Here is an 18160-nt window from a genome sequence, read left to right on the forward strand (position 1 = left end):
AAACGGTTTGTTAGTAATACTAATCAGAAAGATAACTTAGAAATTCTTAAACACATTTCTAAGTTTCAGAATTCAGTTACATGTTCTCATAATACACTAAACGATTTTTTTTCTCAAACCATCTGAGTTTTCTCATTCGCAATAACGTATAATGTGAGGCTAAAACCTCTTTTTAATTTAAGTAGAAATTTAAGGGTTACAATCTTCATTTTTCTATAAATTTGAAATAGAAATAATAAAGTTTAACATTCTTTATATGATATTCATTTAACGCGGAAATAATTAAAGTTTGCATTTCACTCTACAAATACAACATGAACATTAATGCAATCAATCAAAACTAAAAGAATGAATATTAATTTATCATTCATATCACCTTCAAAATTACTGCAGAAATAACATAAGAATCTGAAATGGAATAACTCTATCTCTGACTGTTTATGGATGTATTTCAGGCCATTCTAGCAGAAATTACTGATGACTGTGTACTGAAGGTACCAGAATAGATTTTCTAATGGTATCTAAGGGTCATTTAGATCAGGAAACTGGTTTGTTTGTGAATATCCCGCAAAACTACAAGAGAGATAATTTCGCTAGCTGTTCTTAATTAAGCAATGAAAAACTAGAGAGAGAGAAGATAGCTAGTCATCACCACCTACCGCCAAGCTCTTGAACTACACTTTTACCAACGAATATGGGATTGACCGTCACATTATAACGCCCCCACGGCTGAAAGGACGAGCATGTTTGGCGCGACGGGGATGCAAACCCACGACCCTCAGATTACGAGTCGCACGTCTTAATACGCTTGGCCATGCCGGGCCATTCATCAGACAGATATCGAAGATATATAAAATAAAATACTTTTTTGCATTCTTTCATGTATGCTTTTAAAATATACTTGCTTATATTAGCATTTAAAACATCCAAAGAAATAATAAATACACGTTACTATGGCAACACATTGATTTTTTTTAACACATTACTAATAAAGAAACATCTATGTGTCCACGCATATATAACATTTACTATGTACAATTTACTTCACATAATTTTATTTAACTTTTGACACTTAAGGAGAAAACTACTTTATGAAATTTATTCTGATGGGCGGAGAATACTAACTAAGGAGATCCCTACAAAGTTAGTTTAATGTCTAAGTCTTAATTGTTCACATTAGCACTCAAACAGAATAGTGGAATGTTAAAAGTAAGTTTTACAATGTTAAGACATGTATCTTATATAATATAAAATCTGGTAATATTAAATAAGTAACGAAGAAGAATGACTCAGTTTAGAAACACGAAACTTCACCCCATTTTCATTCAGAATGACCGTCTAGTGCCATTAAACATATGAAAGTTAAGTGGTTAAACTATATAACTTTGTCCCCCCAATTATTCTTTCTATATTAAATCGACAACGTTCTATCCATAAGCTCGTCAACTTTCATAAGGTCATAGTCGTTTGTTATAACGATGATTTAACAAATAACAATATCACTAAATAACACAAGTATAAATATAGAGCGAACAACGTTCCAAATGATGTTTTCTAGAAAGACTACAAAAAATTGAAACGAATGATTGAAGACGTTACTGTTTTGATATGAGTGAATTTTTTGCAACAAAATTAGATTGTTATCGTGTTAATAATAGCACAAAGCTCTAATAAAGTAGCAACCAAAACTGTTGCTTAATTAGGATGTGTACATTGATAGGAACTGACAAAAACCCATTATTCAGCATATGTATTTCAGTAACTTATATTCACTCTGATAAATAACATAACATATTTACATCCTTTATTAAATACGAGGAGCAAAAGATAATATAAGATATATTATTTATGCGTTTAAAAATAAAGTGACTTTGTAATAATATAACAATAAGCATGTGTGTGTTTTCTTATAGCAAAGTCACATCGGCCTATCTGCTGAACCCACAGAGGGGGAATCAAACAGCTGATTTTAGCGTTGTAAATCTATAGACTTGCCGATGTACTAGCGGGGTGCATAACCGTAAGTCACTTTTAAATCTAGCATAGGAGTTCGGACGTGATTTTTCAGGTTAAAGTTATAATATTTTGGAATACATTGCAGACTTTGTTAATACTTCAATAAATAAGAATATTGATCTTAAAACAGCCGTTCGTGTTGGATTTTTAACACAAAGCTATGTAATAATCCATCTGTGCTCTACTTACTGGGGTAATCAAACCCAAATTTTAATTTTGTAAGTCAGGAAACTTATCCTTGACCAACGAGTGGATAAATTTAGAAAATTAAAATCAAATAATCTGCTTTATTCGTTGTAAATACTTATACAATTTATGAAATGTTGGAATTGAAATTTTTAACTCCAAGAATACCTAATGTACATGTGATCTAAACGGCCAGTATTGAAAGATTTAATATTTACATGTAGTGGTGTGTGTGTTTTATAGCAAAGCCACATCTAAAGGTAATCGAACCCCTGATTTTAACGTAGATTTACTGCTATACCAGCAGGGAACAGATTTATTGGTGTCTAAAGGCCAGTAAAGGATTTCTTAATATTTAAATGTAGTGGTGTCTAAAAGACCAGGTTAGAAATCCTTAATATTTAGATGTAGTGGTGTCTAAACTACCAGGTTAGAATTCCTTAACATAAAGATGTAGTGGTGTCTAAAAGACCAGGTTAGAAATCCTTAATATTTAGATGTAGTGGTGTCTAAACGACCAGGTTAGAATTCCTTAATATTTAGATGTAGTGGTGTCTAAACGGCCATTTAAGAATCCTTTAATATTTAAATGTAGTGGTGTCTAAACGACCAGGTTAGAATTCCTTAATATTTAGATGTAGTGGTGTCTAATCGACCAGATTAGAATTCCTTAATATTTAGATGTAGTGGTGTCTAAACGGCCATTTAAGAATTCCTTAGTATTTAGATGTAGTGGTATCTAAACGACCAAGTTAGAATTCCTTAGTATTTAGATGTAGTGGTATCTAAACGACCAGGTTAGAATTCCTTAATATTTAGATGTAGTGGTGTCTAAACGACCAGGTTAGAATTCCTTAATATTTAGATGTAGTGGTGTCTAAACGACCAGGTTAGAATCCCTTAATATTTAGATGTAGTGGTGTTTAAACGACCAGGTTAGAATTCCTTAATATTTAGATGTAGTGGTGTCTAAACGACCAGGTTAGAATTCCTTAATATTTAGATGTAGTGGTGTCTAAACGACCAGGTTAGAATTCCTTAATATTTAGATGTAGTGGTGTCTAAACGACCAGGTTAGAATTCCTTAATATTTAGATGTAGTGGTGTCTAAACGACCAGGTTAGAATTCCTTAATATTTAGATGTAGTGGTGTCTAAACGACCAGGTTAGAATTCCTTAATATTTAGATGTAGTGGTGTCTAAACGACCAGGTTAGAATTCCTTAATATTTAGATGTAGTGGTGTCTAAACGACCAGGTTAGAATTCCTTAATATTTAGATGTAGTGGTGTCTAAACGACCAGGTTAGAATTCCTTAATATTTAGATGTAGTGGTGTCTAAACGACCAGGTTAGAATTCCTTAATATTTAGATGTAGTGGTGTCTAAACGACCAGGTTAGAATTCCTTAATATTTAGATGTAGTGGTGTCTAAACGACCAGGTTAGAATTCCTTAATATTAAGATGTAGTGGTGTCTAAACGACCAGGTTAGAATTCCTTAATATTTAGATGTAGTGGTGTCTAAACGACCAGGTTAGAATTCCTTGATATTTAGATGTAGTGGTGTCTAAACGACCAGGTTAGAATCCCTTAATATTTAGATGTAGTGGTGTTTAAACGACCAGGTTAGAATTCCTTAATATTAAGATGTAGTGGTGTCTAAACGACCAGATTAGAATTCCTTAATATTTAGATGTAGTGGTGTCTAAACGACCAGGTTAGAATTCCTTAATATTTAGATGTAGTGGTGTCTAAACGACCAGGTTAGAATTCCTTAATATTTAGATGTAGTGGTGTCTAAACGACCAGGTTAGAATTCCTTAATATTTAGATGTAGTGGTGTCTAAACGACCAGGTTAGAATTCCTTGATATTTAGATGTAGTGGTGTCTAAACGACCAGGTTAGAATTCCTTGATATTTAGATGTAGTGGTGTCTAAACGACCAGGTTAGAATTCCTTAATATTTAGATGTAGTGGTGTCTAAACGGCCATTTAAGAATCCTTTAATATTTAAATGTAGTGGTGTCTAAACGACCAGGTTAGAATTCCTTAATATTTAGATGTAGTGGTGTCTAATCGACCAGATTAGAATTCCTTAATATTTAGATGTAGTGGTGTCTAAACGGCCATTTAAGAATTCCTTAGTATTTAGATGTAGTGGTATCTAAACGACCAAGTTAGAATTCCTTAGTATTTAGATGTAGTAGTATCTAAACGACCAAGTTAGAATTCCTTAATATTTAGATGTAGTGGTGTCTAAACGACCAGGTTAGAATTCCTTAATATTTAGATGTAGTGGTGTCTAAACGACCAAGTTAGAATCCCTTAATATTTAGATGTAGTGGTGTTTAAACGACCAGGTTAGAATTCCTTAATATTTAGATGTAGTGGTGTCTAAACGACCAGGTTAGAATTCCTTAATATTTAGGTGTAGTGGTGTCTAGACGACCAGGTTAGAATTCCTTAATATTTAGATGTAGTGGTGTCTAAACTACCAGGTTAGAATTCCTTAATATTTAGATGTAGTGGTGTCTAAACGACCAGGTTAGAATTCCTTAATATTTAGGTGTAGTGGTGTCTAGACGACCAGGTTAGAATTCCTTAATATTTAGATATAGTGGTGTCTAAACGACCAGGTTAGAATTCCTTAATATTTAGATGTAGTGGTGTCTAAACGACCAGGTTAGAATTCCTTGATATTTAGATGTAGTGGTGTCTAAACGATCAGGTTAGAATTCCTTAATATTTAGATGTAGTGGTGTCTAAACGATCAGGTTAGAATTCCTTAATATTTAGATGTAGTGGTGTCTAAACGACCAGGTTAGAATTCCTTAATATTTAGATGTAGTGGTGTCTAAACGACCAGGTTAGAATTCCTTAATATTTAGATGTAGTGGTGTCTAAACGACCAGGTTAGAATTTCTTAATATTTAGATGTAGTGGTGTCTAAACGACCAGGTTAGAATTCCTTAATATTTAGATGTAGTGGTGTCTAAACGACCAGGTTAGAATTCCTTAATATTTAGGTGTAGTGGTGTCTAGACGACCAGGTTAGAATTCCTTAATATTTAGATGTAGTGGTGTTTAAACGACCAGGTTAGAATTCCTTAATATTAAGATGTAGTGGTGTCTAAACGACCAGATTAGAATTCCTTAATATTTAGATGTAGTGGTGTCTAAACGACCAGGTTAGAATTCCTTAATATTTAGATGTAGTGGTGTCTAAACGACCAGGTTAGAATTCCTTAATATTTAGATGTAGTGGTGTCTAAACGACCAGGTTAGAATTCCTTAATATTAAGATGTAGTGGTGTCTAAACGACCAGGTTAGAATTCCTTAATATTTAGATGTAGTGGTGTCTAAACGACCAGGTTAGAATTCCTTAATATTTAGATGTAGTGGTGTCTAAACGACCAGGTTAGAATTCCTTAATATTTAGATGTAGTGGTGTCTAAACGACCAGGTTAGAATCCCTTAATATTTAGATGTAGTGGTGTTTAAACGACCAGGTTAGAATTCCTTAATATTTAGATGTAGTGGTGTCTAAACGACCAGGTTAGAATTCCTTAATATTTAGATGTAGTGGTGTCTAAACGACCAGGTTAGAATTCCTTAATATTTAGATGTAGTGGTGTTTAAACGACCAGGTTAGAATTCCTTAATATTTAGATGTAGTGGTGTCTAAACGACCAGGTTAGAATTCCTTAATATTTAGATGTAGTGGTGTCTAAACGACCAGGTTAGAATTCCTTGATATTTAGATGTAGTGGTGTCTAAACGATCAGGTTAGAATTCCTTAATATTTAGATGTAGTGGTGTCTAAACGATCAGGTTAGAATTCCTTAATATTTAGATGTAGTGGTGTCTAAACGACCAGGTTAGAATTCCTTAATATTTAGATGTAGTGGTGTCTAAACGCTCAAGTTAGAATTCTTTAATATTTAGATGTAGTGGTGTCTAAACGACCAGGTTAGAATTCCTTAATATTTAGATGTAGTGGTGTCTAAACGACCAGGTTAGAATTCCTTAATATTTAGATGTAGTGGTGTCTAAACGACCAGGTTAGAATTCCTTAATATTTAGGTGTAGTGGTGTCTAGACGACCAGGTTAGAATTCCTTAATATTTAGATGTAGTGGTGTCTAAACGACCATGTTAGAATTCCTTAATATTTAGATGTAGTGGTGTCTAAACGACCAGGTTAGAATTCCTTAATATTTAGATGTAGTGGTGTCTAAACGACCAGGTTAAAATTCCTTAATATTTAGATGTAGTGGTGTCTAAACGACCAGGTTAGAATTCCTTAATATTTAGATGTAGTGGTGTCTAACGACCAGGTTAGAATTCCTTAATATTTAGATGTAGTGGTGTCTAAACGACCAGGTTAGAATTCCTTGATATTTAGATGTAGTGGTGTCTAAACGATCAGGTTAGAATTCCTTAATATTTAGATGTAGTGGTGTCTAAACGATCAGGTTAGAATTCCTTAATATTTAGATGTAGTGGTGTCTAAACGACCAGGTTAGAATTCCTTAATATTTAGATGTAGTGGTGTCTAAACGACCAGGTTAGAATTCCTTGATATTTAGATGTAGTGGTGTCTAAACGATCAGGTTAGAATTCCTTAATATTTAGATGTAGTGGTGTCTAAACGATCAGGTTAGAATTCCTTAATATTTAGATGTAGTGGTGTCTAAACGACCAGGTTAGAATTCCTTAATATTTAGATGTAGTGGTGTCTAAACGACCAGGTTAGAATTCCTTAATATTTAGGTGTAGTGGTGTCTAGACGACCAGGTTAGAATTCCTTAATATTTAGATGTAGTGGTGTCTAAACGACCATGTTAGAATTCCTTAATATTTAGATGTAGTGGTGTCTAAACGACCAGGTTAGAATTCCTTAATATTTAGATGTAGTGGTGTCTAAACGACCAGGTTAAAATTCCTTAATATTTAGATGTAGTGGTGTCTAAACGACCAAGTTAGAATTCCTTAATATTTAGATGTAGTGGTGTCTAACGACCAGGTTAGAATTCCTTAATATTTAGATGTAGTGGTGTCTAAACGACCAGGTTAGAATTCCTTAATATTTAGATGTAGTGATGTCTAAACGACCAGGTTAGAATTCCTTAATATTTAGATGTAGTGGTGTCTAAACGACCAGGTTAGAATTCCTTAATATTTAGATGTAGTGGTGTCTAAACGACCATGTTAGAATTCCTTAATATTTAGATGTAGTGGTGTCTAAACGACCAGGTTAGAATTCCTTAATATTTAGATGTAGTGGTGTCTAAACTACCAAGTTAGAATTCCTTAATATTTAGATGTAGTGATGTCTAAACGACCAGGTTAGAATTCCTTAATATTTAGATGTAGTGGTGTCTAAACGATCAGGTTAGAATTCCTTGATATGTAGATGTAGTGGTGTCTAAACGAGCAGGTTAGAATTCCTTAATATTTAGATGTAGTGGTGTCTAAACGATCAGGTTAGAATTCCTTAATATTTAGATGTAGTGATGTCTAAACGACAAGGTTAGAATTCCTTTATATACAGGTGTAGTGGTGTCTAAACGATCAGGTTAGAATTCCTTAATATTTAGATGTAGTGGTGTCTAAACGACCAGGTTAGAATTCCTTAATATTTAGATGTAGTGGTGTCTAAACGACCAGGTTAGAATTCCTTAATATTTAGATGTAGTGGTGTCTAAACGACCAGGTTAGAATTCCTTAATATTTAGATGTAGTGATGTCTAAACGACCAGGTTAGAATCCCTTAATATTTAGATGTAGTGGTGTTTAAACGACCAGGTTAGAATTCCTTAATATTTAGATGTAGTGGTGTCTAAACGATCAGGTTAGAATTCCTTAATATTTAGATGTAGTGATGTCTAAACGATCAGGTTAGAATTCCTTAATATTTAGATGTAGTGATGTCTAAACGACCTGGTTGGAAATCCTTAACATTATATGACAAAGAAATGTGTGATGTTTCAAAAAAATGTTAGTTTGCATGAAAAGTCTATTTACTGAAAGTTTGTATTATTGTTGGGGCGAGTTAAGCGTGCACTGAAACATAATTTATAGAGTTCAATAAAGTTTAGATTAAGGTAATTAAATCTAATTTTGAGCGCTAGTAAAGATCTGTGTTATAACTTTCAAATTTTATATTTGTGGAATAAAAGAGATTAATTTACACGTTGGTATAGCAATTAATATAATATTCGTAAAAGAGCAGTTTTCTCTCAGTATTTATACGATGCACCAACTAACTTCAAGGTACATATTTATGTAATTATGTGAATTAGTATCATATTTTTTTTACGTAATTCACTTGTACATCAGTTTCGACAGCAATTACGATTATAATAACGTGAAAAATCGCATGTTATTGTAATACTGAAGTGTAGAAACTTTTTACATTCAGCTTTATGCAAAGTAAAGTCTGTTTTATATTTTTCAAGATTTTTTATAGAACCATAAGTTTATGTTGACTGTTATAGGCCCTACAAGTGGCTCAGCGAATAGGCTGAGGGTTTATAATTCGGGTTTAAGTACCCTCGGTAAGCAGAACAGAGACAACTATTATGTAGATTTGTACTTAACAATAAATAAACAGCTATTATAGAAATATATTGAAAAGAATTTTCTGAACTATACAGTTAAGCCATAAAAATCAAGAATGTATATATATATATACACATGTTTATTTTTAAGATTTATGTATAACATGAAATTTCTGTCGCATTTTATTTTTAATCTTACTAAAGATATATACTTGGTACTATAATTATCTTTTTCTCTCAATTGCAGTAGAAGCTAATAAAATGAAAAAATCAAATGTAGCACAGAATTTTTTTTATTTACGGAATGCAATATAACAACCTTTGCACAAACCTGTTCAACTTGCTAATTATTTGACATTCTACACATCTTTCATGAACTTAAACTTTACTCACATGAGATATAATATTCTGATTACGAGATAAAGCAGAGATTTAAAAAAGAATTCCAAGAAGCTCGAAAATGAACGTAACTTCAATGCTGTTTTTGAACTATATTTATTAGTGTTGGAAGAATAGGGTCAGAAAACGTAAAATGTATATAATTCGAATCAGATCTCAACATAGTTTGTTTGATTGTAAAATCGATTACGTGTGCTAACAATTCTGTTTTAAGATCAACCTATAGTTACTGTTGAAATGGCCGTCATACTTGGAAGTTCCCGTTTTTAATTTTTTGTTTCAATTTCTCTCAAAGATTCTTTCTTATTTCCGAACTTTGTACTAATGAAACATGAGTTAAAAAGTTATCATATTTAAGGTAAATATGGTAGATAAGGTGAATTTATGGTAAAAATAAAATCAAACACTGTAATAAAATACAAAACTAATGAAAACGGAAAATAGATAGGACTGCAATGATCCAATCGTTATCTGTAATTCGTTTAAAAATTTTGTTTGTGGGTTTTCTGTGTTTATCTAAGCTGAAATAAAGCGCCCTCTAGTGCACATCAGTAAAAATATGTCATTGTCTGTCTTCTGATATTAAGTAGTACATGCCCGCGGTGCAGCGAAACATCAACTCGCTGTTTATTCGAGAGAACTGCAGGAAGCTGGATGGTTGAGATTATACCTTCGAAATATAAGAGCAATTTCGAGACGTACCTTGCCATTGAAAGAAGTTTGTGAAAAACATTACCTTCAAATAATAAACCGTGCAATTAATAACATTTGTTTAGGTTAACATACTTTAAATGTTTTAGTCAGAATTTTCAGAATGCGGAATAGAATAGAAAGCTGCAAGTTAAAACCTTTCATTCTGTCAAAACATTAATGGTACAATGGTACTATCTATTCTTGAGATTCAAATTTCATAAACAAGTGAGCCTTCAGTTATGCGTAAGTACAGAGTTTCCTTTGTTTCTTTTTCTCTTGTTAATTTTTATAGATCTTGACTGATGTTGATTTTCTTCTAGAAATTTGATATTTTTTGAAGAATTCAAGTTATGTATTTATATAAACTAACAGACAGGCAGGCTAGAAACAAGATTTTCAAAACGAAAATGTCCATGATCATTAAATATAGGTTTGTTTCAGCCGTATAAATTTTTAGATACAGTTTTTTAAAAGTATAAACTTCTGCGAAAATTGAGGAAGAGTCTAAAAACTGATTCTGAAGATTCTTATTAGATGATTTAGTTTGAACAACACGAAACGTCAGTGCTTGTTATTTACCTATATTGGGAGTTTTATTAATCTAACTTCCATTTCGAACTTATTTGTTTTAACTAGTTAGTTTCAAGAACTACGTAACGAAAACTTATGTTCAGTAAAAATCTGCACTATTCTTATCCTCATTTTACACATTCTGTGCATAAATGTTACATGTTTTGAAGGACAAATGACAGCAGCTTCTCAGATATCAGTGTACTGTTTAATAATCTATAGGAAACAAGTTTATTTTTAAAACCCAGATATCACATAATTTTAAGACATGCACTTACTCATACTGTTGCTAAAAATATTTTTTATAGTATGGATAAACTATACATTTCCAACAATTATTGAACAATGCAGGTATTACAACTTTCTTTAGGATAGGAAATCGAAGTTTTGAGAGCATGCTTGTTCTCCAATGCTTGCGACTTTTATTTCTCAACTTTTGAGATTATCACCACTGAATTTCCAAAATTAAAATAAACATATGAAAATAAAAAATGTCCTTTTTAAAGCTTTTGGTGTATCAGAATATTTTCGCTTAACAGCGAATACTGTTTTGGTGTATTTTTCGAACTAGAATGTTGCGAATTAATTTTTGAGGTTTAAATATTGATGTGAAAGTTTGAAACAATTACGAAACGTTCATAATCAAAAACGTTTTTGGATGTTACTTGGTTTCTAATATTTATTGCAAAATGTCGAGTTCCACTGATGAATCAGTTGTTGTTTTTTTTTCTATTTCATTCTAAATGTAACAGTTCTTTAATGGGTAGCACATTAAAGGTACTGCTCACTTTACTCAGGCTTTAGTAAATAACTCTACTATCATTCTCCGTAGCTTTGGCATAGCCTGGTCGTTAAGGTACTGGACTCGTAATGTGAGCTACTCTTTTACCAACGAATAATGGGATTGACCGTCACATTATAACGCTCCCACGGCTGAAAAGGCTAGCATGTTTGGTGCGAGTCAGATTACGAGTCGAACGCTTTAACACACTTGGCCATGTCGGGCCCTTTCAATGAAAGAACACTTTTAAACTTTTTTTTTTTTTACATTGTTTACAAAAGATTTAGTTTATTGTCAAATATACGTTTTAAAAATATGGCAAAGTGCAACGTATGACATTTGGAAACGTACACCTCAAGTACAAATAAAACTTTACTTTAACAGTAAATTATACTGTATAATAGACTCAATATCTAACCTTGATGTAATGTACGAATTTATATAATTAACAAGAATTAAGTCAACCATGTTAAGATTTTCAAAACAGTTGACATTCATTATTGAAAATATAAAATAGATCATAAATGATACCTTATGTTTGATATAGTTAATTACAATAAATTAAAAACTACTAGTAGTTAAAAGGTAATTAGGTCACGAGTTAAACAAAGAATTGTTATAAACAGAAGTGACACGAGAAATAATTGTTTACCAAACAACATTGACTTACAGTTTCTCATGTGAAGGGATCCAGATGGTCAATAATTAACGATATTTTCTTTCAAGGATAACTGACTTTGCGCCTTCAGATAATCACATTAGATCGAAACTGTAATGACATCACGGAACAAAATCCATCGACTTTAAGCCATATGGTAAAGGAGTTTCAGTGTTCTCTTTCGCAGTTTCTTTATGTTGAGTTGGTGATTCAATGACATACGGCTTAGAAATAGGAATGCTATTTCATGGCTTCTAAATTTATCATGAATAGATCTACAAGAGTTATCATGTGTGTACAAAGACAATGAAAACTCGATTTTCAGAACAATATGACGCATCATGGTAACTAGAATTTAATAAATTCAGAAAACTGTTACAGTTTGCTGCTGTTTTTTAATAGAAGACGCTATCATAGTACTTGTAAGCTTATATTATAGTGACAAGTTCTTATAATTAATTTGATAATTCGCCTTTGCTGGTTAAATATTGATTATATATTATTATAGTTTGTATGATTATTATCATATTGAGTCTAAGTTTATCGCGTAAAAACAATGTATAGTGATTAGTTTGATAATTCAGATTTATATTGGTAAGATGTTTATTGGAAAATAATATTCATCGTTTGTGTTGAGACATTATTGTGTGCGACGGGAGGTATTTCTTACCTATATATCTTTTAGCTTTACTCATGTTATTTTCATTGTTTCATTATGCTCTTTGATTTAGAAATAGGCTCTTACTCAAAACAATCGTTAATGTATTTTGTCATGTGCTTATCTTTCTTAAAATTCTTATCGCTTATCTCTTTCAAGGCCCGGCATGGATAAGTGTGTTAAGGCGTTCGATTCTTAATTTGCGGGTTCGAATACCGGTCGCACCAAACATGCTCGCCCTTTCAGCGTTATAATGTGACGGTCAATCCCACTATTTGTTGGTAAAAGAGTAGCCCAAGAGTTTGGGGTGGGTGGTGATGACTAGCTGCCTTCCCTCTAGTCTTACACTGCTAAATTAGAGACGGCTAACGCAGATAGCCCTCGAGTAGCTTTGCGTAAAATTCAAAAGAAACAAAAGAATATCTCTTTCAAAATATAAATATTTTCAAATAATTTTTTTCTATGTTTATTTGTCGTACATAATGTTTCGGGATTTGAACGTTAAAGCCCAAAGATTTTTATAAAAATAAATTTTGTCTGTTAAATTATTAAATTAAGTTATTTCGCCTAAAGATTTAATTAGGTTTATAGTAAGAAAAATAAACCAATTACTGTCTTGTGGTGTTTTAAAATAGGTTCTCTTACGTGGGAAAGCGTGCGCTTAGATTCTGTCTTTCCTATTAGAAACAATCCATAGGGATTATAATGGATGTGCATACATTCACCTGAATGTGGTAATTTCCAAGATTATTAAGGCGACAAGGAATATATCATATTCTGATAAATTACCATTTTAAATATATTAGCGAAAGAAGAGATGTTATTTGCATGTTTATTAACTTGGAGAATTTGTAAAGAACGTTTTCTGCAGACCTCAGTTACTATTAAGTTCAGTTATTAGACAGACAGACATACGGTTAAGTACAATATACCAAACAATTTTGAACTCACAGATATGTGTGCCATGTGATAATTATTACTGACGTAAAGTTGCAATGGAAGGACGTGCATCAGAACCACTTTTTGACATTGATGTGTCGTAATTTAAACGAACCCGTCTAACAATATTAGTGGTTGCTACAGTATCGTGCATGTTGTAAAACAGATTATATGCAATTGAAACATTGCTTGTAAAATTTTAAATAACCTTAAACTAGTATATTTCCATGTTTTCCATACGTTAAAAACTTTTACGACACAAGTGTATTTCATTTTGAAAACCGTTTAACACACCTAATTTGTTTGACCTAGAATTCATAAAAAATGTGGAAACAGGAGAAAAACATAATATTAATTTCATTTTTTATTATTTTCATTTTAATTGTAACGGTAGAAACCAACGTTCCGTCTAATTTTTCTTTTTACTGGACAAACTGCAAACTTCATTTATCACTATAGTTTACAATACTTTTTTTTAGCTTACGTTTGGATATGATTTTTTTTTTTTTTTTTTCAAGTTGAAGACGTAAGCCTACAAAACTACACGAAACCATTACCAACTGCCTATTTTGCGAGAAGCCTGTTGTTTTTGATGCGCGTATCTGTTGGATTGCAGCTCGGCCGCGCATGCGCACAGCTTAAAGGAAAATAGGTAGAAAGCTGTTTTTTTCTACTAAAAAGTAATTACTTAGAATTCTTCCATTACTTGTTTTATCGAAGTCCATAGAATCCTCAAAGCTCTATTTATGTTTCTTTTACTGAAAATATTTCAGAGCATTGTGCTCAAAACGCTTTCCAAAGTCTACGTGTGTAAGTATATACATGTGATAGAGCCTTCAAGGACATAAATACTCTACTGAAACCCTCAACCGGATTTTGTCTATATGTTCTGGTTGCAATAATGATGAGAATAAAAGCATTGATCATTATTCACTGAGGTTACTGGTACTTCAATCCATTCATTATACCAAGTAAACATCCATCATGTAAAGTTTGATCTGAGGATTATAGTAGTTATCACTTCATTTGGTAAGGCCATGTCTGTTTTACTTCTTGTAGTAAAAATACAAGAATATTAGTATCAGTGATATTTGGGATTTAATGTGATATCAGTGATGTCGAGAAAACCCACTTGTAGAGAAATATATATGCAAAAACGGCTCGTTTGGGTTGAGAAAATATTTTACATAGAAGAGCGAACAACGTTTCGACCTTCTTCGGTCATCGTCAGGTTCACAAAGAAAGAAAGAGGTAACTGACCGGAAGCTGACCACATGTTTGGAAGGGGTTGTGTAACTGAGTGTCGGAATGTAGAGGGCGGTGTTAGATGTTTGAATATATAATTTTATTTATTTTATTATATTAATATAGGTATAAAGGCGTTCCTTTATATTGGTTTATTTTGGGTTTAAGTTGTTTTAATATATTTAAAATGAATTACGGTTTGCTTTTAATTTCGAACAAAGCTACACAAGGGCTATCTGCTCTAGCTGGCCCTAATTTATCAGTGTGAGACTAGATAGTCATTACCACCCACCACCAAATCTTGGGCTATACTTTTACTAATGAATAGTGGGATTGACTGATCTTTATAACGCCCTCACGGTTAAAAGGGCGAGGTTGTTTGATGTGACGAGAATTCTAATCCGCGGCCCTCATATTACGAGTTAAATGCCCTAATCACCTAGCCATGCCGGCCCAAAATGAATTACTTTGTTGACTTATTTAAGCGAATCTCCAGTTAACCTGTATTAAACAGATTGCTTTAATGGTCTATTTTCAGTGAATACCTTCATCAATTTGTTTTAAATTAATCACTTTGTCAACCTGTTTTAAAAAGAAAAACTTTGTTAGTTGATTTTCAATTAATAGCTCCGTAGTCTATTTTAGATTAAAAATATCAGTCTATTTCAAATTAACAACTTCACCACTTTATTATGTTGGTGAGTTTTAAATTAATGACTTTTCCAGTTGATTAAAAAAGTATCGATTTTTAGTCTATTTTAAATTTATAATTTTATGAATCTGTTTAAGTGAGTTACATTGTCAGTTTATTTTGAAGAAATTATTTCATCAATATATACTTATCCATCACTGTTGTGGGCTGTTTTTGTAAGTCACTTTTTAATATATTCTAAGTGAGTCGCCGTCTCGCTTTTATGAGTCTGTGTCTGTTATTTCTGTGAAGTACTGGGTTATAAATCACTTTAACAGTCTGTATTTTTTAAGTTTTGATTTGTTAATGAAGCGACTTACTAACGATAAAGAACATCAGACTTTTATAAAAATAATTCTTTCCCAACAAAACAAAAATTGGTATCATTGTTACATGCTTGAAGTACGAGCACTTTCGTTTTTGAGTGTGCTTGTAGGCGTGTGACGTGTGGTTTAAGAACTCTTTGTGTCGGATACTACTAGCTTTGATAAATTAATTTTAGTATATAGAACATTTAGATCAGTAAGCCAAAGAAATCAAAATAGAAGTTACTACGCCTACAAAATAGGTCTACCGGAAAGTATAGCATCAACTTCATCTCAATGTTGGCAGGTGACAAATGTTGTAGGCGTTTCCTGGAAGCGTTCCTGTTCTGCTTCCAGACCAAGATCACAAGTGAGATTTATATTTTATTGAGAGACGAAGGTTATTCTTTCTTCTTTCTTAGAAGGTTATTCTAGATAATACTTTATCTATACCTAACGTGGAGAAAGAATTTTTAGAATAGAGTTGGAGTATCATTTAGAAAGTCAACTATCTTCCAAATAAAAAAATATATATCTGAAGATTAACACTATATTGGTTTTTATTACAGAAATATGAGGTTTATTTTACATATTAGCGAGCTACTACTTAAGTAGAAGCCTATTTTTCACGAACTACGTAGTTCGAGTTAAGATATGTAAAATACGAAAACAGAGAGTAATCTGAAACGTTGATATTTCCTTACGGATACGAAACTAATTTATTTTCATTATTTCTCTCTTTTTTACATATACCTATAGGAAAGTAAGGACATTACCTTTCTTCTTGTTTTATTTATTAATTGAAATATGTTGTATAGCTGAACAGAAGTGGCAGTTTTATTACTTGTGGTACAAACATAACACTTTTTTAAAGTAAAACAGAAGTGTTATTTTTTCATAAATGTGGGTTTTCAGGAAAAAAGCTGATGATTATTTTCTATATTTTTACAAACAGCTGATAAGATTCAAGTGTTTTATGAAAATAAGAATTAATCTGATTGTATAAGTGTACATGACAACACATCACCAAGTAGGCCCAAAAAAGAGCCCACCGCTAGTACAGCGGTATGTCTTCGGATTTACAACGCAAAATCAGGGGTTCGATTCTCCTCGGTGGGCTCAGCAGATAACCCCGACGTGGCTTTGCTATAAGAAAATACACAGGCTCAAAAGAGAAGCTTACAAATTCTTAGATGTGAGACGTGTTTTTATTTGCAAAGGTAGCATAGACTGTTTAATTTTGTTTTTAATTTCTACTTCTTGCAAGATGTTTATACTTGTTCTGTTTCCTCTATGAGTTTGTCTTTCATTAATATTTATTAAATAATTTGTTTGTTTAGAATTTCGCGCAAATCTACTCGAGGGCTATTTGCGCTAACCGTCCTTAATTTAGCAGTGCAAAACTAGAGGGAAAGCAGCTAGTCATCAACACCCATCGCCAACTCTTGGACTACTCTTTTACTGACGAATAGTGGGATTGACTGTTATATTATAACACCCCCACGGCTTAAAGGGCGAGCATGTTTGGTGCGACGGGGATTCGAACCTTCGATCCTCAGATTACGAGTCGAACGCCTTAACCCACCTGGCCATGCCGGGCCATTTATTTATTAAAACCACAGTAATTTCAGATATAAATGTTTATACATATATCATTACTTCACAAGTGGCATGGTTTGTCATGATGTTATATATATAAGTAATGTGACGTTACCGAGAAATGATCTCTTTTGGACGTATGTGTAACAGCCCTTTCCAGGCGCAAAATATTTATGTATTGATATCATAAGTGTGTGTTCCTATCGAAAATTTAGAATTTATAAGATAATCTTTCTACCTAATTACATTGGAAAACAAAAAAGTATGAACCAACATGGGGTGTCATAACTATCAAGAAAAGACCGACAACAAATCATATTTCAGGCATGGTAAGCAAAGTGCGGCACCTTGTAACAGGCAACATTCCATATATATATATAAAGGTTAGTGGTGTAATCCATCAATAGTAGTTATTATAATAATGAAATATTTCTACCTGCAAAAGCAACGCAAGTCACGTATACAAAAGTTGCTTTCACAATATATCCATTGAACCATTTATACATCAAGCAACTGGAGAATTACATGAGTATTTATACTATTTCATACCGGAACATACTTGTTAAGTTGACAGATACAGCACCTATGGACTGTAGAAACAAGCGTTGGTAACCAATCTTTGTACATTTGATGGTATATGGAAAGCTTTCAGGGAAGAGTTGTATGATTTAAACGTGACTGAGCATGACCGAATATTACGACATGAACTGCAACGACACTGTGAGTCTCAAAAATCGGTTTAGTATAATGTACTCAGCTTTAGGCAATAAAAATCAATCTTAATCATTACAACTTTAAAAAAATGAGAATTTTTTGTAGTTTTTAGACATTTTAATAGTAATACACACACACAAAT

General features: G+C 32.4%; 1 protein-coding gene across 2 annotated transcripts in view; it reads left to right on the top strand.

Moving 5' to 3' along the window:
- LOC143249224 (uncharacterized) overlaps window positions 1-18160 on the top strand; it is a 65358-nt gene that overhangs the window by 20249 nt on the left and 26949 nt on the right. The window contains exon 2 of one of the 2 annotated variants that reach the window (XM_076498701.1): window positions 1914-2020. The gene's annotated coding sequence lies outside the window, so the exon portion shown is untranslated. Of the gene's footprint in view, window positions 1-1913; window positions 2021-9777; window positions 10102-18160 lie in introns of those variants that run through there. The other variant, XM_076498700.1, reaches the window with a different exon arrangement.

The sequence above is a fragment of the Tachypleus tridentatus genome, chromosome 4 (genome assembly GCF_004210375.1).
Source record: "Tachypleus tridentatus isolate NWPU-2018 chromosome 4, ASM421037v1, whole genome shotgun sequence".
Lineage (NCBI taxonomy): Eukaryota > Metazoa > Arthropoda > Merostomata > Xiphosura > Limulidae > Tachypleus > Tachypleus tridentatus.